The sequence below is a fragment of the Garra rufa genome, unplaced genomic scaffold (assembly GCF_049309525.1).
Source record: "Garra rufa unplaced genomic scaffold, GarRuf1.0 hap1_unplaced_003, whole genome shotgun sequence".
Classification (NCBI taxonomy): Eukaryota; Metazoa; Chordata; class Actinopteri; order Cypriniformes; family Cyprinidae; genus Garra; species Garra rufa.
This window is the reverse complement of record NW_027394278.1, coordinates 9,147,859-9,168,981: the sequence shown is the minus strand read 5'-3', so window position 1 is coordinate 9,168,981 and position 21,123 is coordinate 9,147,859. Positions and strand designations below refer to the sequence as shown.

Below are 21,123 nucleotides of genomic sequence, written 5' to 3'. Positions count from 1 at the left end.
TAACTCCCAAACGGTTTGTCGCAGAGCCACGTGCCTCGTGTCATCGGAATCCTTGGCTCGAGCCGGACGAGAAGCAGGCCTCGGATTCGCTCGTCGCACTGACGAAATTTTCGGCTATTTTGGATTTCGTCGAAAACCTACTTTTGCAAACCAGCGCTAGGCATTTGGCCCAGTCCGACCCGGAGCAGTGCAGAAAGATTCCCTGGAGTCTGACTGTCAATAATGATCCAAAAAACCCGGAAATTTCCATTCACCCTGGCGAGGGGACCCCAAAACGTTGGAAGGTCGTGTGGCCGAGTTTGCTAAAATGGCTATAACTCCCGCAAGGAATGAGATCGGTTCACCCAAATCGGCACACCTGTGCAGGGGCTCGGTCTGTGGTCAGGTGTAAAGGGGCGCTGCGACTGGCCACTTGGTGGCGCTGTAAGGTCAAAAAAAATAGGAAAAGGATACAAAAAGGACAGCCAAACAAACACGCAAACAGCTACAGCTACGCAACGCTTAGTCCAAACAAAAAGCGAGGTCTGTGAGAAATTTGAACTGAAACGCCCCCCAGGGGGCGATCTTTCAAGACCGCGAGTGACTTTGTTTTCACGCACAACACACACACACACACACCAGGTGACAGACCTCCTCACTCTGAACAACTCTCTAAACCATTGATCATCCAGGAAAAAAAAGAGATAAAGACCAAACCACAGCAAAACAAACAAACAAACGAAAAAAGAGACAAAAACCCAACAAAAACATCTGCCTTTTCAAACCAACAAATCCAGGGGAGAGCGCGAACGCAGTCCCCCACTACCATAAATTATGCAGTCGAGATTCCCACATTTGGGGAATTCGCAGGGGTCAGCACGGCCGGAGTGCAATGGACGAGCCTCGCCCTGGGTGAACCACCTTCTTGATCATGGTGTCTCCCCTGCCAGGTAAGTATGAAGCTTTAGGCCGCCTGTCAGAGGAACCGCTTCCCTGTCTACCATCCTTATCAACGGTGACCCCCATCCCAAGCAAAGGAAGGGCGGGTGCCCTGCGTTGACCAAGCGTCTTCTTCTTCTCTTGCTTAATGGCGGATCGCAAACAACTTTTAGGTGCATCGCGCCACCCGCTGCACAGAAGTGTGTAACATCACGTCGTTTGAGCGTTCTTGTGTTCTATTTATTAGCCCAGAGTTTTTACCCCACCTCATTATCAGAAGACTCCAAAGACTTCAGATGGGCGTGCCGGGTGGGGAGACCTCAAGAAACGGGAAGCACGGCTTTGAACCCGACGTCACCGGCTCTGCTATTAGACACAAAAATAGGGAAAGCGCACCGTTCCTGGAAACACTGCAATACCAGGCCGATGCATGGAGTGGACGGAGCAAGCCCCGGCTCCAGCTCCCTGATCCAAAAATCAATTTAATATGCAGTCCCCGGGTAGGGGACGTATCAGATATTAAACTGATAAGAACAGATACTACACTTGATCTTAGCCAAAAGGCCGAGAAGCGATGCCGTTGTGAGGCGGCGGGGAGGAAGCCGGAAACAGCGGCGGCCACCTCGGCCGCGGGCGGTCGCAGAGCCCTGAAACGTCGGGGGACGGCAGTACCCACCCCCGCCCGCAACGTCACCGAGCCTCGCCCCGATCGGCCGGGCGGTGGCGCTGCAGCGATGGAGAGTACGGCATCGCTCGTAACTCCCAAACGGTTTGTCGCAGAGCCACGTGCCTCGTGTCATCGGAATCCTTGGCTCGAGCCGGACGAGAAGCAGGCCTCGGATTCGCTCGTCGCACTGACGAAATTTTCGGCTATTTTGGATTTCGTCGAAAACCTACTTTTGCAAACCAGCGCTAGGCATTTGGCCCAGTCCGACCCGGAGCAGTGCAGAAAGATTCCCTGGAGTCTGACTGTCAATAATGATCCAAAAAACCCGGAAATTTCCATTCACCCTGGCGAGGGGACCCCAAAACGTTGGAAGGTCGTGTGGCCGAGTTTGCTAAAATGGCTATAACTCCCGCAAGGAATGAGATCGGTTCACCCAAATCGGCACACCTGTGCAGGGGCTCGGTCTGTGGTCAGGTGTAAAGGGGCGCTGCGACTGGCCACTTGGTGGCGCTGTAAGGTCAAAAAAAATAGGAAAAGGATACAAAAAGGACAGCCAAACAAACACGCAAACAGCTACAGCTACGCAACGCTTAGTCCAAACAAAAAGCGAGGTCTGTGAGAAATTTGAACTGAAACGCCCCCCAGGGGGCGATCTTTCAAGACCGCGAGTGACTTTGTTTTCACGCACAACACACACACACACACCAGGTGACAGACCTCCTCACTCTGAACAACTCTCTAAACCATTGATCATCCAGGAAAAAAAAGAGATAAAGACCAAACCACAGCAAAACAAACAAACAAACGAAAAAAGAGACAAAAACCCAACAAAAACATCTGCCTTTTCAAACCAACAAATCCAGGGGAGAGCGCGAACGCAGTCCCCCACTACCATAAATTATGCAGTCGAGATTCCCACATTTGGGGAATTCGCAGGGGTCAGCACGGCCGGAGTGCAATGGACGAGCCTCGCCCTGGGTGAACCACCTTCTTGATCATGGTGTCTCCCCTGCCAGGTAAGTATGAAGCTTTAGGCCGCCTGTCAGAGGAACCGCTTCCCTGTCTACCATCCTTATCAACGGTGACCCCCATCCCAAGCAAAGGAAGGGCGGGTGCCCTGCGTTGACCAAGCGTCTTCTTCTTCTCTTGCTTAATGGCGGATCGCAAACAACTTTTAGGTGCATCGCGCCACCCGCTGCACAGAAGTGTGTAACATCACGTCGTTTGAGCGTTCTTGTGTTCTATTTATTAGCCCAGAGTTTTTACCCCACCTCATTATCAGAAGACTCCAAAGACTTCAGATGGGCGTGCCGGGTGGGGAGACCTCAAGAAACGGGAAGCACGGCTTTGAACCCGACGTCACCGGCTCTGCTATTAGACACAAAAATAGGGAAAGCGCACCGTTCCTGGAAACACTGCAATACCAGGCCGATGCATGGAGTGGACGGAGCAAGCCCCGGCTCCAGCTCCCTGATCCAAAAATCAATTTAATATGCAGTCCCCGGGTAGGGGACGTATCAGATATTAAACTGATAAGAACAGATACTACACTTGATCTTAGCCAAAAGGCCGAGAAGCGATGCCGTTGTGAGGCGGCGGGGAGGAAGCCGGAAACAGCGGCGGCCACCTCGGCCGCGGGCGGTCGCAGAGCCCTGAAACGTCGGGGGACGGCAGTACCCACCCCCGCCCGCAACGTCACCGAGCCTCGCCCCGATCGGCCGGGCGGTGGCGCTGCAGCGATGGAGAGTACGGCATCGCTCGTAACTCCCAAACGGTTTGTCGCAGAGCCACGTGCCTCGTGTCATCGGAATCCTTGGCTCGAGCCGGACGAGAAGCAGGCCTCGGATTCGCTCGTCGCACTGACGAAATTTTCGGCTATTTTGGATTTCGTCGAAAACCTACTTTTGCAAACCAGCGCTAGGCATTTGGCCCAGTCCGACCCGGAGCAGTGCAGAAAGATTCCCTGGAGTCTGACTGTCAATAATGATCCAAAAAACCCGGAAATTTCCATTCACCCTGGCGAGGGGACCCCAAAACGTTGGAAGGTCGTGTGGCCGAGTTTGCTAAAATGGCTATAACTCCCGCAAGGAATGAGATCGGTTCACCCAAATCGGCACACCTGTGCAGGGGCTCGGTCTGTGGTCAGGTGTAAAGGGGCGCTGCGACTGGCCACTTGGTGGCGCTGTAAGGTCAAAAAAAATAGGAAAAGGATACAAAAAGGACAGCCAAACAAACACGCAAACAGCTACAGCTACGCAACGCTTAGTCCAAACAAAAAGCGAGGTCTGTGAGAAATTTGAACTGAAACGCCCCCCAGGGGGCGATCTTTCAAGACCGCGAGTGACTTTGTTTTCACGCACAACACACACACACACACACCAGGTGACAGACCTCCTCACTCTGAACAACTCTCTAAACCATTGATCATCCAGGAAAAAAAAGAGATAAAGACCAAACCACAGCAAAACAAACAAACAAACGAAAAAAGAGACAAAAACCCAACAAAAACATCTGCCTTTTCAAACCAACAAATCCAGGGGAGAGCGCGAACGCAGTCCCCCACTACCATAAATTATGCAGTCGAGATTCCCACATTTGGGGAATTCGCAGGGGTCAGCACGGCCGGAGTGCAATGGACGAGCCTCGCCCTGGGTGAACCACCTTCTTGATCATGGTGTCTCCCCTGCCAGGTAAGTATGAAGCTTTAGGCCGCCTGTCAGAGGAACCGCTTCCCTGTCTACCATCCTTATCAACGGTGACCCCCATCCCAAGCAAAGGAAGGGCGGGTGCCCTGCGTTGACCAAGCGTCTTCTTCTTCTCTTGCTTAATGGCGGATCGCAAACAACTTTTAGGTGCATCGCGCCACCCGCTGCACAGAAGTGTGTAACATCACGTCGTTTGAGCGTTCTTGTGTTCTATTTATTAGCCCAGAGTTTTTACCCCACCTCATTATCAGAAGACTCCAAAGACTTCAGATGGGCGTGCCGGGTGGGGAGACCTCAAGAAACGGGAAGCACGGCTTTGAACCCGACGTCACCGGCTCTGCTATTAGACACAAAAATAGGGAAAGCGCACCATTCCTGGAAACACTGCAATACCAGGCCGATGCATGGAGTGGACGGAGCAAGCCCCGGCTCCAGCTCCCTGATCCAAAAATCTATTTAATATGCAGTCCCCGGATAGGGGACGTATCAGATATCAAACTGATAAGAACAGATACTACACTTGATCTTAGCCAAAAGGCCGAGAAGCGATGCCGTTGTGAGGCGGCGGGGAGGAAGCCGGAAACAGCGGCGGCCACCTCGGCCGCGGGCGGTCGCAGAGCCCTGAAACGTCGGGGGACGGCAGTACCCACCCCCGCCCGCAACGTCACCGAGCCTCGCCCCGATCGGCCGGGCGGTGGCGCTGCAGCGATGGAGAGTACGGCATCGCTCGTAACTCCCAAACGGTTTGTCGCAGAGCCACGTGCCTCGTGTCATCGGAATCCTTGGCTCGAGCCGGACGAGAAGCAGGCCTCGGATTCGCTCGTCGCACTGACGAAATTTTCGGCTATTTTGGATTTCGTCGAAAACCTACTTTTGCAAACCAGCGCTAGGCATTTGGCCCAGTCCGACCCGGAGCAGTGCAGAAAGATTCCCTGGAGTCTGACTGTCAATAATGATCCAAAAAACCCGGAAATTTCCATTCACCCTGGCGAGGGGACCCCAAAACGTTGGAAGGTCGTGTGGCCGAGTTTGCTAAAATGGCTATAACTCCCGCAAGGGATGAGATCGGTTCACCCAAATCGGCACACCTGTGCAGGGGCTCGGTCTGTGGTCAGGTGTAAAGGGGCGCTGCGACTGGCCACTTGGTGGCGCTGTAAGGTAAAAAAAAATAGGAAAAGGATACAAAAAGGACAGCCAAACAAACACGCAAACAGCTACAGCTACGCAACGCTTAGTCCAAACAAAAAGCGAGGTCTGTGAGAAATTTGAACTGAAACGCCCCCCAGGGGGCGATCTTTCAAGACCGCGAGTGACTTTGTTTTCACGCACAACACACACACACACACCAGGTGACAGACCTCCTCACTCTGAACAACTCTCTAAACCATTGATCATCCAGGAAAAAAAAGAGATAAAGACCAAACCACAGCAAAACAAACAAACAAACGAAAAAAGAGACAAAAACCCAACAAAAACATCTGCCTTTTCAAACCAACAAATCCAGGGGAGAGCGCGAACGCAGTCCCCCACTACCATAAATTATGCAGTCGAGATTCCCACATTTGGGGAATTCGCAGGGGTCAGCACGGCCGGAGTGCAATGGACGAGCCTCGCCCTGGGTGAACCACCTTCTTGATCATGGTGTCTCCCCTGCCAGGTAAGTATGAAGCTTTAGGCCGCCTGTCAGAGGAACCGCTTCCCTGTCTACCATCCTTATCAACGGTGACCCCCATCCCAAGCAAAGGAAGGGCGGGTGCCCTGCGTTGACCAAGCGTCTTCTTCTTCTCTTGCTTAATGGCGGATCGCAAACAACTTTTAGGTGCATCGCGCCACCCGCTGCACAGAAGTGTGTAACATCACGTCGTTTGAGCGTTCTTGTGTTCTATTTATTAGCCCAGAGTTTTTACCCCACCTCATTATCAGAAGACTCCAAAGACTTCAGATGGGCGTGCCGGGTGGGGAGACCTCAAGAAACGGGAAGCACGGCTTTGAACCCGACGTCACCGGCTCTGCTATTAGACACAAAAATAGGGAAAGCGCACCGTTCCTGGAAACACTGCAATACCAGGCCGATGCATGGAGTGGACGGAGCAAGCCCCGGCTCCAGCTCCCTGATCCAAAAATCTATTTAATATGCAGTCCCCGGGTAGGGGACGTATCAGATATCAAACTGATAAGAACAGATTTTTTCTTTCGAAAATGTTTTATTGTCACCATTTTCAAACAATTATTTCACACATACATTTTTCTTTTAATACACATTTAAAAACAAGCATGAATAAATAGAATAAATACACATGGTTTAAAAGGAAATACAATCTTGATAAAAACCAGAGCAAAATATTCTTTTAAAACCATTGTGTTTGCTTGTTTTAAAAGTCCATGTCGTTGTGTGTGGTAAAATGTGTGTGTGTTAAAAAATAAATAAAATGAAATACAGATTTAAAATGACCACAAGCATCTTATGCAACAAAACACAATAAAACCAACAATTAAAAGTCCTTAAAGGTCATCTCTTGTGTAAGACCGGGGGTGAGTCCTTATCAAGCATTGTCATCACCCCACTCTCCAGAACAGGCCAGTGCGATGTTATTGCCTGGGCTCAGCGGAGATCCCCTCTCCTCCGGCCCGCTGGCCCGCTGTTCCCGTAGCCAGAGTGGTGAGGGTGCATCTACGGGCGGCCAGGGACGGTGGCGGCCGGGACCCTCCCCGTGCGACCCCGGCCCCCTCGTCCGAATATCGTCGCCCGGTACCCCTGCAGCATTGATGTTACCTTTAGCTCGCATGCATGGAGGGGTACCGTAACGCGCTTCCCCACCAGCAGATTTCTGGTGGCCCAGATGGCATCCTTGATGACGTTAAGGGTGAGCCAGAGCGAGGTAAATTCCTGTGCTGTCATGTCCTTCAAGCCCCGGCCCACCCCAAGGATGGCGAGCTGGTACCCTATCTGGGCCCCACCTGCTGGTAGGCACGGGAAATACAGGGGGCCGGTCTTGGCCCACAGGTCCCGCGCAGCGCCGCACTCCCAGAGCAGATGCCGCACGGTCTCCGGGGAGTTGCATCCGGACCGTGGGCATATCGGATTTTTGGCCATGCCTCTGGAGTGCATAACCGCCCTGACCGGGAGGATCTCATGAGCCACCATCCACGCTAAGTCCTTGTGCCTGTTCTGGAGAGCGGGGTGAGAGGCGTTCCTCCAAACTTCTTTGGCCTCACATAATGTGAGGCCTGGAACTGGACTCACCGGTTCCCGGTCCTGCACAAGAGAGACAAGATGCTTGTGGTTAGTTAAAATAGTGACTTCTTGATTCTCTAAAAGGTATTTCTTTAAAAACTTTTTAATAAAACTGTACTCATTGGGCAAGTTAAAAGACACTGGGCATTTTAAATCGACAGGTAAAATCTTCAGAGTCCTCAGGTACGACCCCATCCAAAATCGTGTCATCGCAGCTGTTTTGTTTTCTTTGGATGGGGTCATGGCATATTTAAAATGCAGGGCGGTGAAACGGCTGCCTAAAAACAGGAGGGGGTCTGGGAGGCCTTTTCCACCATTTGCTGGTCTCTTCTTGATGATTTCTCTCTTTAAGCGCTCCCACTTGGACCCCCACAGGAAGTAAAACACCGCCCTCTCCAGTTCTGCCAGGAAACTTCGTGGGGGACTAAAAACAGAGCAGACAAGTAAAATCAGAGTTAAAATCACAGATTTAAAAATTAAAACCTTGCCTTCAAACGTCATCTGTCTTAGTCCCCAAAAACCCAGTTTTTGTCTAACTTTCCCTAACATGTCAGTCCAGTTCTCCCGTCCCCCTCCCTCTTTGTCAAATTTAACCCCTAAAATCTTAAAATTTGTGTCCTTAAAATTCACGTCCAGTTTCCCTGTGTCTACTCCGTCCCACGGCCCGAAGAGCTGGGCCTCGGACTTACTTCTGTTCAGCTTGGCGCCCGAGGCCCGACCGTACCAGTCAGTCAAGTCCATTGCTCTTCGTATAGATAAAACGTCCGTGGCTAAAAGAGTTACATCATCCATGTATAAAACACAGGTCGCCGTCAGTCCTCCCGTCCCAGGAACGTCTAGTCCTTTGATCCATTTATCCCTTCTCAAGATCTGTGCCAGTGGCTCGATGCAGGCCACATACAGAAGAGGAGATAAAGGACATCCCTGACGGACACCGCTGTGGATGTTTACAGCTTTGGAAAGATGCCCATTTACAAGGATTTTGCTGACTAGGCCCTTGTACAGCAGTCCCACCCAGGCTATAAACCTTTCTGGAAAACCCATTTTTTGCAGTACCTGAAAAAGGAACTGGTGCGAGACTCTGTCAAATGCTTTTTCAAAATCTAAATTTAGAACTGCAAGCCGAAAATTTCTGTCTCTCGCATAACAGATGGCGTCTCTAATCAGCACTAGGCTGTCTGTTATCTTTCTTCCAGGCACAGCACACGCTTGATCTGGGTGGATCACGTCCTCTAAAACAGTCGACATACGTGTTGCTAAAAGTTTGCTAAAAATCTTGCAGTCCACATTTAGAAGTGTAATTGGTCTCCAGTTTTTTAGGTCAGTCCTGTCCCCTTTTTTGTGCAGTAATGAAACTATCCCTATCCTAAAGCTGTCTGGTAATGTGTCAAGCGTCTCAAAGTCATTAAAAACAGCCAACAACTCGTGTGCTAAAATATCCCAAAACTCAAGATAAAACTCTAGGGGGAGTCCATCTGCTCCTGGGGACCTCCCCCTTTTAAAACCTTTAAGAGCTTTATACATTTCTAAAACGTTAAAATCTTGGGATAAAAGCTTATTTTGGCTATTGACTTTCTTGTTTAAAAAATTTAAAACTTCTCTCATGGTGTCTTCGTGTACATCTTTTTTACTGTATAAAACCTCATAAAAGTGTTCTACATTCTTTAAAATCTCTTCTGTTGTAGTTGCCTCCCTCCCTCCTACCTTAACCATGGATATTGCCCCTCCCTTTGTTATTATCTTTTTAAAAAAATATCGTGTACACTTTTCACCTTCTTCTATTTCTCTTTCTTTGCTTCTTAAAATGACGCCTTTACTTAGGATACTGGATAAAACTGACATCTCTTTTTTGACCTCTGCAATCTCTACGCTAAAATCAAAACCATCGTTTAAAAGATTAAAATATCTTTGTAGTCTTTTTTGCAACCCCATCATGCGTCTCTTTTCCCTGTTCTTTTTCTGTTTCCCTGCCTTTCTAAAAAACTGTCTTGTCCTTTCCTTTACCATGTCCCACCACTGTGCACGTGAGTCGTAAAAGTCTTGGAGGGTCTGCCATTGGCTGAACTGCTCCCTGTATTCACTGACTAACTTCTCGTCCTCTAACAGGGAACAGTTCAGTTTCCACAGCCCTCCACCTACAGTCACACCAGTGGGGAGTGAAAGGGTGCAAGATAGCATTAAGTGATCTGAAAAGAAGAGTGGGGTCAATGTAGCATCGGTTGGCGGGCAGTCTCTTGTAAAAAGGTAGTCGATTCGAGAGGCTTTGGTGCCATCACCACTGAACCAGGTGAAGCCCTCCTCTCTTTGATGCATTTTTTTAAAACAGTCAACTAACCTAAAATCTCGGACTAAACTCTGTAATAAAACCGATGTCTTATCAACCTTAAAATCATCACCTACCCTCTTCCTGTCAGTTTTAGATAAAACACAATTAAAATCCCCTGCTACCACTAGGGGAGCCCTACCTAGCATGTGGGGTTGCAGGTCTTCTAAAAGCTCATACCTGTCATTTTTCTCTGTAAAACCATACACATTTAAAACATTAAAATCCTTACCTAAAAAAGTCAGATTTGCTAAAATTGCCCGCCCATCCCTCACCACAGTGCTGCCCTTCACCAAGATATTGGGGTTGTTTATTAAAATGGCAACACCGTCGTTTTTGTTAAAATTGGACCCACTCCAAATGGAAGGCCTTAGGGTCCACATTTCTTCCCATTTCCTGTAAGTTGATAAAAAAGGCAAACCACATTCTTGTAATAAAAACACATCTGACTTTAAAATTTTTAGGTAGGATAAAATGCTCTGTGCTCTCACATTGCTCTTCACACTTCTCACATTAATTGTGGAGATGGTGAGAGCCATGAGCAGTATGGTTAAAAGGGCGGTATAAGACATTTTAAAAGAAACAATACAAAAGACTACAAAAATACAATTAAAATCATATTAAGTCTTGTTTCACTTTCCCTTTCTTTTTCCCAGAGGAACTGGGATCAAGAGAGAAAGTGCTCGACCCCTCAGGTGCTACAGAGAGACCCTCTTGTAGCTCCTTTGGTGACGATGTTTTTAGCTTGAAGTGCAAAAAAGACACCTCATTTGGGGACTCTAGGGGCCACATACGTTCTTGATCTTCTGAACCAGAACTATCAAGTCGTTGTGCTGCCCTAGCTTTTTTCTCCTCTGTTTCAACCAGAGGAGATCCCGCGGGTCTCTTTTGCACTTGAGCACTTGGGAGTGAACAATCGTTTTCACTCCCACTACTAGCCTCCGAGACGGTTTTTAGGGAGGAAGCCGTTTCCTCCTCTTCCTCCTCCATTTCAGCTCCATTTTCCTCTTGTTGGGGAGTGGCTTCCTCCCTCTGTTCGTTTGACTCCGCCCCTGTGGCCGCCCCACTTCCTCCTTCCTGTCCAATCCCTGAGGTTGGCGGGAGATTTGAATCTCCCGCCAAAACCTCAGGACCCGCCTCCTCGTTAGTTTGCTGTTCCGGTGGGGCGGCCATTTTGTTGCCTTTCAGTTTGTTGGCAAAACTCTTAGGGCAATCTCTGTAGAGATGGGTTAATTCACCACAGAGGTTGCACTTTCTGCCATTTTGACACTCTTCAAAAGTGTGCCCAATTTCTCTGCACTTCCTGCACACTACTTCCTGACATGCCTCAGCAAGATGTCCAAGTTTGCCACACTTGCGACAAAGCTTGGGCATCCCTTGATAGTGAATGTAGCCTCTGTTCTCACCCAACACAATCATAGAAGGTATGTGACTCAGGCCATGGTAGCTGTTGGGATCTGCCCATTGTTTGATGGGCACTCTCCACGCACAGCTCCAGATGCCATCCTCATCTAAAACCTTGACTGGTTGTCCTCGAACAGAGCAATATCTTGCCAACCACACCGCTATGTCCTCCCCACTCACAGTTTCATTAAACATCCTAACAATCACCACTTTCAGTGAATTGTCAGTCAGTTTTTCCACTGTGAACATGGAGAAATTGGCTTTACACATTTCAAACCGAGACCAGAAAGTGTTCAGCAAAGAAGCAGATGCAAAACTTACATCAAATCCACGATTCAGGGGCAGAGTCATCAAACAGTTAATTTCCATCGCCTTGAATTCCAATAGCTGTTGGATGTACTTCCTAGAGAAGTCCAACCTGGACATACTCAGGAGAGTGCCATCCTCTTTTTTCTTGAAGTTAAAACGCACGCTGTGGTGCCTCCTCACGCCGGCACGAGCAGCCGACATGGCGGAGGCACCACTAGCACGTTGCGGCTAAAAGCAAACAATAAATTACACAATAAATAAGTTAAAACACCTTACCTTAAAACAAGAAGATTCCCCGAGAAAACGGGTCGTCACCGAGTAAAAGCCGCTTGTCTCTGTACCTCCTGAAGGATGGGGGCACTGTGTGACAAGCCACACACAGGCCCAAAAGGTCCCGCAAGAGGCGATCGCTGTCACTGCCGTCTGACCAGACACTAGATCTTAGCCAAAAGGCCGAGAAGCGATGCCGTTGTGAGGCGGCGGGGAGGAAGCCGGAAACAGCGGCGGCCACCTCGGCCGCGGGCGGTCGCAGAGCCCTGAAACGTCGGGGGACGGCAGTACCCACCCCCGCCCGCAACGTCACCGAGCCTCGCCCCGATCGGCCGGGCGGTGGCGCTGCAGCGATGGAGAGTACGGCATCGCTCGTAACTCCCAAACGGTTTGTCGCAGAGCCACGTGCCTCGTGTCATCGGAATCCTTGGCTCGAGCCGGACGAGAAGCAGGCCTCGGATTCGCTCGTCGCACTGACGAAATTTTCGGCTATTTTGGATTTCGTCGAAAACCTACTTTTGCAAACCAGCGCTAGGCATTTGGCCCAGTCCGACCCGGAGCAGTGCAGAAAGATTCCCTGGAGTCTGACTGTCAATAATGATCCAAAAAACCCGGAAATTTCCATTCACCCTGGCGAGGGGACCCCAAAACGTTGGAAGGTCGTGTGGCCGAGTTTGCTAAAATGGCTATAACTCCCGCAAGGGATGAGATCGGTTCACCCAAATCGGCACACCTGTGCAGGGGCTCGGTCTGTGGTCAGGTGTAAAGGGGCGCTGCGACTGGCCACTTGGTGGCGCTGTAAGGTCAAAAAAAATAGGAAAAGGATACAAAAAGGACAGCCAAACAAACACGCAAACAGCTACAGCTACGCAACGCTTAGTCCAAACAAAAAGCGAGGTCTGTGAGAAATTTGAACTGAAACGCCCCCCAGGGGGCGATCTTTCAAGACCGCGAGTGACTTTGTTTTCACGCACAACACACACACACACACCAGGTGACAGACCTCCTCACTCTGAACAACTCTCTAAACCATTGATCATCCAGGAAAAAAAAGAGATAAAGACCAAACCACAGCAAAACAAACAAACAAACGAAAAAAGAGACAAAAACCCAACAAAAACATCTGCCTTTTCAAACCAACAAATCCAGGGGAGAGCGCGAACGCAGTCCCCCACTACCATAAATTATGCAGTCGAGATTCCCACATTTGGGGAATTCGCAGGGGTCAGCACGGCCGGAGTGCAATGGACGAGCCTCGCCCTGGGTGAACCACCTTCTTGATCATGGTGTCTCCCCTGCCAGGTAAGTATGAAGCTTTAGGCCGCCTGTCAGAGGAACCGCTTCCCTGTCTACCATCCTTATCAACGGTGACCCCCATCCCAAGCAAAGGAAGGGCGGGTGCCCTGCGTTGACCAAGCGTCTTCTTCTTCTCTTGCTTAATGGCGGATCGCAAACAACTTTTAGGTGCATCGCGCCACCCGCTGCACAGAAGTGTGTAACATCACGTCGTTTGAGCGTTCTTGTGTTCTATTTATTAGCCCAGAGTTTTTACCCCACCTCATTATCAGAAGACTCCAAAGACTTCAGATGGGCGTGCCGGGTGGGGAGACCTCAAGAAACGGGAAGCACGGCTTTGAACCCGACGTCACCGGCTCTGCTATTAGACACAAAAATAGGGAAAGCGCACCGTTCCTGGAAACACTGCAATACCAGGCCGATGCATGGAGTGGACGGAGCAAGCCCCGGCTCCAGCTCCCTGATCCAAAAATCAATTTAATATGCAGTCCCCGGGTAGGGGACGTATCAGATATCAAACTGATAAGAACAGATACTACACTTGATCTTAGCCAAAAGGCCGAGAAGCGATGCCGTTGTGAGGCGGCGGGGAGGAAGCCGGAAACAGCGGCGGCCACCTCGGCCGCGGGCGGTCGCAGAGCCCTGAAACGTCGGGGGACGGCAGTACCCACCCCCGCCCGCAACGTCACCGAGCCTCGCCCCGATCGGCCGGGCGGTGGCGCTGCAGCGATGGAGAGTACGGCATCGCTCGTAACTCCCAAACGGTTTGTCGCAGAGCCACGTGCCTCGTGTCATCGGAATCCTTGGCTCGAGCCGGACGAGAAGCAGGCCTCGGATTCGCTCGTCGCACTGACGAAATTTTCGGCTATTTTGGATTTCGTCGAAAACCTACTTTTGCAAACCAGCGCTAGGCATTTGGCCCAGTCCGACCCGGAGCAGTGCAGAAAGATTCCCTGGAGTCTGACTGTCAATAATGATCCAAAAAACCCGGAAATTTCCATTCACCCTGGCGAGGGGACCCCAAAACGTTGGAAGGTCGTGTGGCCGAGTTTGCTAAAATGGCTATAACTCCCGCAAGGGATGAGATCGGTTCACCCAAATCGGCACACCTGTGCAGGGGCTCGGTCTGTGGTCAGGTGTAAAGGGGCGCTGCGACTGGCCACTTGGTGGCGCTGTAAGGTCAAAAAAAATAGGAAAAGGATACAAAAAGGACAGCCAAACAAACACGCAAACAGCTACAGCTACGCAACGCTTAGTCCAAACAAAAAGCGAGGTCTGTGAGAAATTTGAACTGAAACGCCCCCCAGGGGGCGATCTTTCAAGACCGCGAGTGACTTTGTTTTCACGCACAACACACACACACACACCAGGTGACAGACCTCCTCACTCTGAACAACTCTCTAAACCATTGATCATCCAGGAAAAAAAAGAGATAAAGACCAAACCACAGCAAAACAAACAAACAAACGAAAAAAGAGACAAAAACCCAACAAAAACATCTGCCTTTTCAAACCAACAAATCCAGGGGAGAGCGCGAACGCAGTCCCCCACTACCATAAATTATGCAGTCGAGATTCCCACATTTGGGGAATTCGCAGGGGTCAGCACGGCCGGAGTGCAATGGACGAGCCTCGCCCTGGGTGAACCACCTTCTTGATCATGGTGTCTCCCCTGCCAGGTAAGTATGAAGCTTTAGGCCGCCTGTCAGAGGAACCGCTTCCCTGTCTACCATCCTTATCAACGGTGACCCCCATCCCAAGCAAAGGAAGGGCGGGTGCCCTGCGTTGACCAAGCGTCTTCTTCTTCTCTTGCTTAATGGCGGATCGCAAACAACTTTTAGGTGCATCGCGCCACCCGCTGCACAGAAGTGTGTAACATCACGTCGTTTGAGCGTTCTTGTGTTCTATTTATTAGCCCAGAGTTTTTACCCCACCTCATTATCAGAAGACTCCAAAGACTTCAGATGGGCGTGCCGGGTGGGGAGACCTCAAGAAACGGGAAGCACGGCTTTGAACCCGACGTCACCGGCTCTGCTATTAGACACAAAAATAGGGAAAGCGCACCGTTCCTGGAAACACTGCAATACCAGGCCGATGCATGGAGTGGACGGAGCAAGCCCCGGCTCCAGCTCCCTGATCCAAAAATCAATTTAATATGCAGTCCCCGGGTAGGGGACGTATCAGATATCAAACTGATAAGAACAGATACTACACTTGATCTTAGCCAAAAGGCCGAGAAGCGATGCCGTTGTGAGGCGGCGGGGAGGAAGCCGGAAACAGCGGCGGCCACCTCGGCCGCGGGCGGTCGCAGAGCCCTGAAACGTCGGGGGACGGCAGTACCCACCCCCGCCCGCAACGTCACCGAGCCTCGCCCCGATCGGCCGGGCGGTGGCGCTGCAGCGATGGAGAGTACGGCATCGCTCGTAACTCCCAAACGGTTTGTCGCAGAGCCACGTGCCTCGTGTCATCGGAATCCTTGGCTCGAGCCGGACGAGAAGCAGGCCTCGGATTCGCTCGTCGCACTGACGAAATTTTCGGCTATTTTGGATTTCGTCGAAAACCTACTTTTGCAAACCAGCGCTAGGCATTTGGCCCAGTCCGACCCGGAGCAGTGCAGAAAGATTCCCTGGAGTCTGACTGTCAATAATGATCCAAAAAACCCGGAAATTTCCATTCACCCTGGCGAGGGGACCCCAAAACGTTGGAAGGTCGTGTGGCCGAGTTTGCTAAAATGGCTATAACTCCCGCAAGGGATGAGATCGGTTCACCCAAATCGGCACACCTGTGCAGGGGCTCGGTCTGTGGTCAGGTGTAAAGGGGCGCTGCGACTGGCCACTTGGTGGCGCTGTAAGGTCAAAAAAAATAGGAAAAGGATACAAAAAGGACAGCCAAACAAACACGCAAACAGCTACAGCTACGCAACGCTTAGTCCAAACAAAAAGCGAGGTCTGTGAGAAATTTGAACTGAAACGCCCCCCAGGGGGCGATCTTTCAAGACCGCGAGTGACTTTGTTTTCACGCACAACACACACACACACACCAGGTGACAGACCTCCTCACTCTGAACAACTCTCTAAACCATTGATCATCCAGGAAAAAAAAGAGATAAAGACCAAACCACAGCAAAACAAACAAACAAACGAAAAAAGAGACAAAAACCCAACAAAAACATCTGCCTTTTCAAACCAACAAATCCAGGGGAGAGCGCGAACGCAGTCCCCCACTACCATAAATTATGCAGTCGAGATTCCCACATTTGGGGAATTCGCAGGGGTCAGCACGGCCGGAGTGCAATGGACGAGCCTCGCCCTGGGTGAACCACCTTCTTGATCATGGTGTCTCCCCTGCCAGGTAAGTATGAAGCTTTAGGCCGCCTGTCAGAGGAACCGCTTCCCTGTCTACCATCCTTATCAACGGTGACCCCCATCCCAAGCAAAGGAAGGGCGGGTGCCCTGCGTTGACCAAGCGTCTTCTTCTTCTCTTGCTTAATGGCGGATCGCAAACAACTTTTAGGTGCATCGCGCCACCCGCTGCACAGAAGTGTGTAACATCACGTCGTTTGAGCGTTCTTGTGTTCTATTTATTAGCCCAGAGTTTTTACCCCACCTCATTATCAGAAGACTCCAAAGACTTCAGATGGGCGTGCCGGGTGGGGAGACCTCAAGAAACGGGAAGCACGGCTTTGAACCCGACGTCACCGGCTCTGCTATTAGACACAAAAATAGGGAAAGCGCACCGTTCCTGGAAACACTGCAATACCAGGCCGATGCATGGAGTGGACGGAGCAAGCCCCGGCTCCAGCTCCCTGATCCAAAAATCAATTTAATATGCAGTCCCCGGGTAGGGGACGTATCAGATATTAAACTGATAAGAACAGATACTACACTTGATCTTAGCCAAAAGGCCGAGAAGCGATGCCGTTGTGAGGCGGCGGGGAGGAAGCCGGAAACAGCGGCGGCCACCTCGGCCGCGGGCGGTCGCAGAGCCCTGAAACGTCGGGGGACGGCAGTACCCACCCCCGCCCGCAACGTCACCGAGCCTCGCCCCGATCGGCCGGGCGGTGGCGCTGCAGCGATGGAGAGTACGGCATCGCTCGTAACTCCCAAACGGTTTGTCGCAGAGCCACGTGCCTCGTGTCATCGGAATCCTTGGCTCGAGCCGGACGAGAAGCAGGCCTCGGATTCGCTCGTCGCACTGACGAAATTTTCGACTATTTTGGATTTCGTCGAAAACCTACTTTTGCAAACCAGCGCTAGGCATTTGGCCCAGTCCGACCCGGAGCAGTGCAGAAAGATTCCCTGGAGTCTGACTGTCAATAATGATCCAAAAAACCCGGAAATTTCCATTCACCCTGGCGAGGGGACCCCAAAACGTTGGAAGGTCGTGTGGCCGAGTTTGCTAAAATGGCTATAACTCCCGCAAGGAATGAGATCGGTTCACCCAAATCGGCACACCTGTGCAGGGGCTCGGTCTGTGGTCAGGTGTAAAGGGGCGCTGCGACTGGCCACTTGGTGGCGCTGTAAGGTCAAAAAAAATAGGAAAAGGATACAAAAAGGACAGCCAAACAAACACGCAAACAGCTACAGCTACGCAACGCTTAGTCCAAACAAAAAGCGAGGTCTGTGAGAAATTTGAACTGAAACGCCCCCCAGGGGGCGATCTTTCAAGACCGCGAGTGACTTTGTTTTCACGCACAACACACACACACACACCAGGTGACAGACCTCCTCACTCTGAACAACTCTCTAAACCATTGATCATCCAGGAAAAAAAAGAGATAAAGACCAAACCACAGCAAAACAAACAAACAAACGAAAAAAGAGACAAAAACCCAACAAAAACATCTGCCTTTTCAAACCAACAAATCCAGGGGAGAGCGCGAACGCAGTCCCCCACTACCATAAATTATGCAGTCGAGATTCCCACATTTGGGGAATTCGCAGGGGTCAGCACGGCCGGAGTGCAATGGACGAGCCTCGCCCTGGGTGAACCACCTTCTTGATCATGGTGTCTCCCCTGCCAGGTAAGTATGAAGCTTTAGGCCGCCTGTCAGAGGAACCGCTTCCCTGTCTACCATCCTTATCAACGGTGACCCCCATCCCAAGCAAAGGAAGGGCGGGTGCCCTGCGTTGACCAAGCGTCTTCTTCTTCTCTTGCTTAATGGCGGATCGCAAACAACTTTTAGGTGCATCGCGCCACCCGCTGCACAGAAGTGTGTAACATCACGTCGTTTGAGCGTTCTTGTGTTCTATTTATTAGCCCAGAGTTTTTACCCCACCTCATTATCAGAAGACTCCAAAGACTTCAGATGGGCGTGCCGGGTGGGGAGACCTCAAGAAACGGGAAGCACGGCTTTGAACCCGACGTCACCGGCTCTGCTATTAGACACAAAAATAGGGAAAGCGCACCGTTCCTGGAAACACTGCAATACCAGGCCGATGCATGGAGTGGACGGAGCAAGCCCCGGCTCCAGCTCCCTGATCCAAAAATCAATTTAATATGCAGTCCCCGGGTAGGGGACGTATCAGATATTAAACTGATAAGAACAGATACTACACTTGATCTTAGCCAAAAGGCCGAGAAGCGATGCCGTTGTGAGGCGGCGGGGAGGAAGCCGGAAACAGCGGCGGCCACCTCGGCCGCGGGCGGTCGCAGAGCCCTGAAACGTCGGGGGACGGCAGTACCCACCCCCGCCCGCAACGTCACCGAGCCTCGCCCCGATCGGCCGGGCGGTGGCGCTGCAGCGATGGAGAGTACGGCATCGCTCGTAACTCCCAAACGGTTTGTCGCAGAGCCACGTGCCTCGTGTCATCGGAATCCTTGGCTCGAGCCGGACGAGAAGCAGGCCTCGGATTCGCTCGTCGCACTGACGAAATTTTCGGCTATTTTGGATTTCGTCGAAAACCTACTTTTGCAAACCAGCGCTAGGCATTTGGCCCAGTCCGACCCGGAGCAGTGCAGAAAGATTCCCTGGAGTCTGACTGTCAATAATGATCCAAAAAACCCGGAAATTTCCATTCACCCTGGCGAGGGGACCCCAAAACGTTGGAAGGTCGTGTGGCCGAGTTTGCTAAAATGGCTATAACTCCCGCAAGGAATGAGATCGGTTCACCCAAATCGGCACACCTGTGCAGGGGCTCGGTCTGTGGTCAGGTGTAAAGGGGCGCTGCGACTGGCCACTTGGTGGCGCTGTAAGGTCAAAAAAAATAGGAAAAGGATACAAAAAGGACAGCCAAACAAACACGCAAACAGCTACAGCTACGCAACGCTTAGTCCAAACAAAAAGCGAGGTCTGTGAGAAATTTGAACTGAAACGCCCCCCAGGGGGCGATCTTTCAAGACCGCGAGTGACTTTGTTTTCACGCACAACACACACACACACACCAGGTGACAGACCTCCTCACTCTGAACAACTCTCTAAACCATTGATCATCCAGGAAAAAAAAGAGATAAAGACCAAACCACAGCAAAACAAACAAACAAACGAAAAAAGAGACAAAAACCCAACAAAAACATCTGCCTTTTCAAACCAACAAATCCAGGGGAGAGCGCGAACGCAGTCCCCTACTACCATAAATTATGCAGTCGAGATTCCCACATTTGGGGAATTCGCAGGGGTCAGCACGGCCGGAGTGCAATGGACGAGCCTCGCCCTGGGTGAACCACCTTCTTGATCATGGTGTCTCCCCTGCCAGGTAAGTATGAAGCTTTAGGCCGCCTGTCAGAGGAACCGCTTCCCTGTCTACCATCCTTATCAACGGTGACCCCCATCCCAAGCAAAGGAAGGGCGGGTGCCCTGCGTTGACCAAGCGTCTTCTTCTTCTCTTGCTTAATGGCGGATCGCAAACAACTTTTAGGTGCATCGCGCCACCCGCTGCACAGAAGTGTGTAACATCACGTCGTTTGAGCGTTCTTGTGTTCTATTTATTAGCCCAGAGTTTTTACCCCACCTCATTATCAGAAGACTCCAAAGACTTCAGATGGGCGTGCCGGGTGGGGAGACCTCAAGAAACGGGAAGCACGGCTTTGAACCCGACGTCACCGGCTCTGCTATTAGACACAAAAATAGGGAAAGCGCACCGTTCCTGGAAACACTGCAATACCAGGCCGATGCATGGAGTGGACGGAGCAAGCCCCGGCTCCAGCTCCCTGATCCAAAAATCAATTTAATATGCAGTCCCCGGGTAGGGGACGTATCAGATATTAAACTGATAAGAACAGATACTACACTTGATCTTAGCCAAAAGGCCGAGAAGCGATGCCGTTGTGAGGCGGCGGGGAGGAAGCCGGAAACAGCGGCGGCCACCTCGGCCGCGGGCGGTCGCAGAGCCCTGAAACGTCGGGGGACGGCAGTACCCACCCCCGCCCGCAACGTCACCGAGCCTCGCCCCGATCGGCCGGGCGGTGGCGCTGCAGCGATGGAGAGTACGGCATCGCTCGTAACTCCCAAACGGTTTGTCGCAGAGCCACGTGCCTCGTGTCATCGGAATCCTTGGCTCGAGCCGGACGAGAAGCAGGCCTCGGATTCGCTCGTCGCACTGACGAAATTTTCGGCTATTTTGGATTTCGTCGAAAACCTACTTTTGCAAACCAGCGCTAGGCATTTGGCCCAGTCCGACCCGGAGCAGTGCAGAAAGATTCCCTGGAGTCTGACTGTCAATAATGATCCAAAAAACCCGGAAATTTCCATTCACCCTGGCGAGGGGACCCCAAAACGTTGGAAGGTCGTGTGGCCGAGTTTGCTAAAATGGCTATAACTCCCGCAAGGAATGAGATCGGTTCACCCAAATCGGCACACCTGTGCAGGGGCTCGGTCTGTGGTCAGGTGTAAAGGGGCGCTGCGACTGGCCACTTGGTGGCGCTGTAAGGTCAAAAAAAATAGGAAAAGGATACAAAAAGGACAGCCAAACAAACACGCAAACAGCTACAGCTACGCAACGCTTAGTCCAAACAAAAAGCGAGGTCTGTGAGAAATTTGAACTGAAACGCCCCCCAGG

General features: G+C 51.2%; 17 non-coding genes and 1 pseudogene across 17 annotated transcripts; all 18 read right to left on the bottom strand.

Moving 5' to 3' along the window:
- Positions 1–773: 773 nt before the first annotated feature.
- LOC141310570 (U1 spliceosomal RNA) lies at positions 774–937 on the bottom strand. The gene has a single exon (XR_012348049.1). It is a non-coding gene; the product is annotated as a U1 spliceosomal RNA (small nuclear RNA).
- Positions 938–1,303: 366 nt separating this feature from the next.
- On the bottom strand, positions 1,304–1,494 carry LOC141310796 (U2 spliceosomal RNA). The gene has a single exon (XR_012348274.1). It is a non-coding gene; the product is annotated as a U2 spliceosomal RNA (small nuclear RNA).
- Positions 1,495–2,445: 951 nt separating this feature from the next.
- Positions 2,446–2,609, bottom strand: LOC141310569 (U1 spliceosomal RNA). Its single transcript, XR_012348048.1, has one exon. It is a non-coding gene; the product is annotated as a U1 spliceosomal RNA (small nuclear RNA).
- Positions 2,610–2,975: 366 nt separating this feature from the next.
- LOC141310795 (U2 spliceosomal RNA) lies at positions 2,976–3,166 on the bottom strand. Its single transcript, XR_012348272.1, has one exon. It is a non-coding gene; the product is annotated as a U2 spliceosomal RNA (small nuclear RNA).
- A 953-nt stretch (positions 3,167–4,119) lies between these two features.
- On the bottom strand, positions 4,120–4,283 carry LOC141310567 (U1 spliceosomal RNA). The gene has a single exon (XR_012348047.1). It is a non-coding gene; the product is annotated as a U1 spliceosomal RNA (small nuclear RNA).
- A 366-nt stretch (positions 4,284–4,649) lies between these two features.
- On the bottom strand, positions 4,650–4,840 carry LOC141310984 (U2 spliceosomal RNA). Its single transcript, XR_012348459.1, has one exon. It is a non-coding gene; the product is annotated as a U2 spliceosomal RNA (small nuclear RNA).
- A 951-nt stretch (positions 4,841–5,791) lies between these two features.
- Positions 5,792–5,955, bottom strand: LOC141310566 (U1 spliceosomal RNA). The gene has a single exon (XR_012348046.1). It is a non-coding gene; the product is annotated as a U1 spliceosomal RNA (small nuclear RNA).
- Positions 5,956–6,321: 366 nt separating this feature from the next.
- On the bottom strand, positions 6,322–6,493 carry LOC141311003 (U2 spliceosomal RNA; annotated as a pseudogene).
- A 6,484-nt stretch (positions 6,494–12,977) lies between these two features.
- Positions 12,978–13,141, bottom strand: LOC141310565 (U1 spliceosomal RNA). The gene has a single exon (XR_012348045.1). It is a non-coding gene; the product is annotated as a U1 spliceosomal RNA (small nuclear RNA).
- A 366-nt stretch (positions 13,142–13,507) lies between these two features.
- On the bottom strand, positions 13,508–13,698 carry LOC141310952 (U2 spliceosomal RNA). Its single transcript, XR_012348428.1, has one exon. It is a non-coding gene; the product is annotated as a U2 spliceosomal RNA (small nuclear RNA).
- A 951-nt stretch (positions 13,699–14,649) lies between these two features.
- On the bottom strand, positions 14,650–14,813 carry LOC141310563 (U1 spliceosomal RNA). Its single transcript, XR_012348043.1, has one exon. It is a non-coding gene; the product is annotated as a U1 spliceosomal RNA (small nuclear RNA).
- Positions 14,814–15,179: 366 nt separating this feature from the next.
- On the bottom strand, positions 15,180–15,370 carry LOC141310951 (U2 spliceosomal RNA). Its single transcript, XR_012348426.1, has one exon. It is a non-coding gene; the product is annotated as a U2 spliceosomal RNA (small nuclear RNA).
- Positions 15,371–16,321: 951 nt separating this feature from the next.
- Positions 16,322–16,485, bottom strand: LOC141310562 (U1 spliceosomal RNA). Its single transcript, XR_012348041.1, has one exon. It is a non-coding gene; the product is annotated as a U1 spliceosomal RNA (small nuclear RNA).
- A 366-nt stretch (positions 16,486–16,851) lies between these two features.
- On the bottom strand, positions 16,852–17,042 carry LOC141310794 (U2 spliceosomal RNA). The gene has a single exon (XR_012348271.1). It is a non-coding gene; the product is annotated as a U2 spliceosomal RNA (small nuclear RNA).
- A 951-nt stretch (positions 17,043–17,993) lies between these two features.
- Positions 17,994–18,157, bottom strand: LOC141310561 (U1 spliceosomal RNA). Its single transcript, XR_012348040.1, has one exon. It is a non-coding gene; the product is annotated as a U1 spliceosomal RNA (small nuclear RNA).
- A 366-nt stretch (positions 18,158–18,523) lies between these two features.
- Positions 18,524–18,714, bottom strand: LOC141310793 (U2 spliceosomal RNA). Its single transcript, XR_012348270.1, has one exon. It is a non-coding gene; the product is annotated as a U2 spliceosomal RNA (small nuclear RNA).
- A 951-nt stretch (positions 18,715–19,665) lies between these two features.
- LOC141310523 (U1 spliceosomal RNA) lies at positions 19,666–19,829 on the bottom strand. The gene has a single exon (XR_012348003.1). It is a non-coding gene; the product is annotated as a U1 spliceosomal RNA (small nuclear RNA).
- Positions 19,830–20,195: 366 nt separating this feature from the next.
- LOC141310792 (U2 spliceosomal RNA) lies at positions 20,196–20,386 on the bottom strand. Its single transcript, XR_012348269.1, has one exon. It is a non-coding gene; the product is annotated as a U2 spliceosomal RNA (small nuclear RNA).
- Positions 20,387–21,123: the final 737 nt, after the last annotated feature.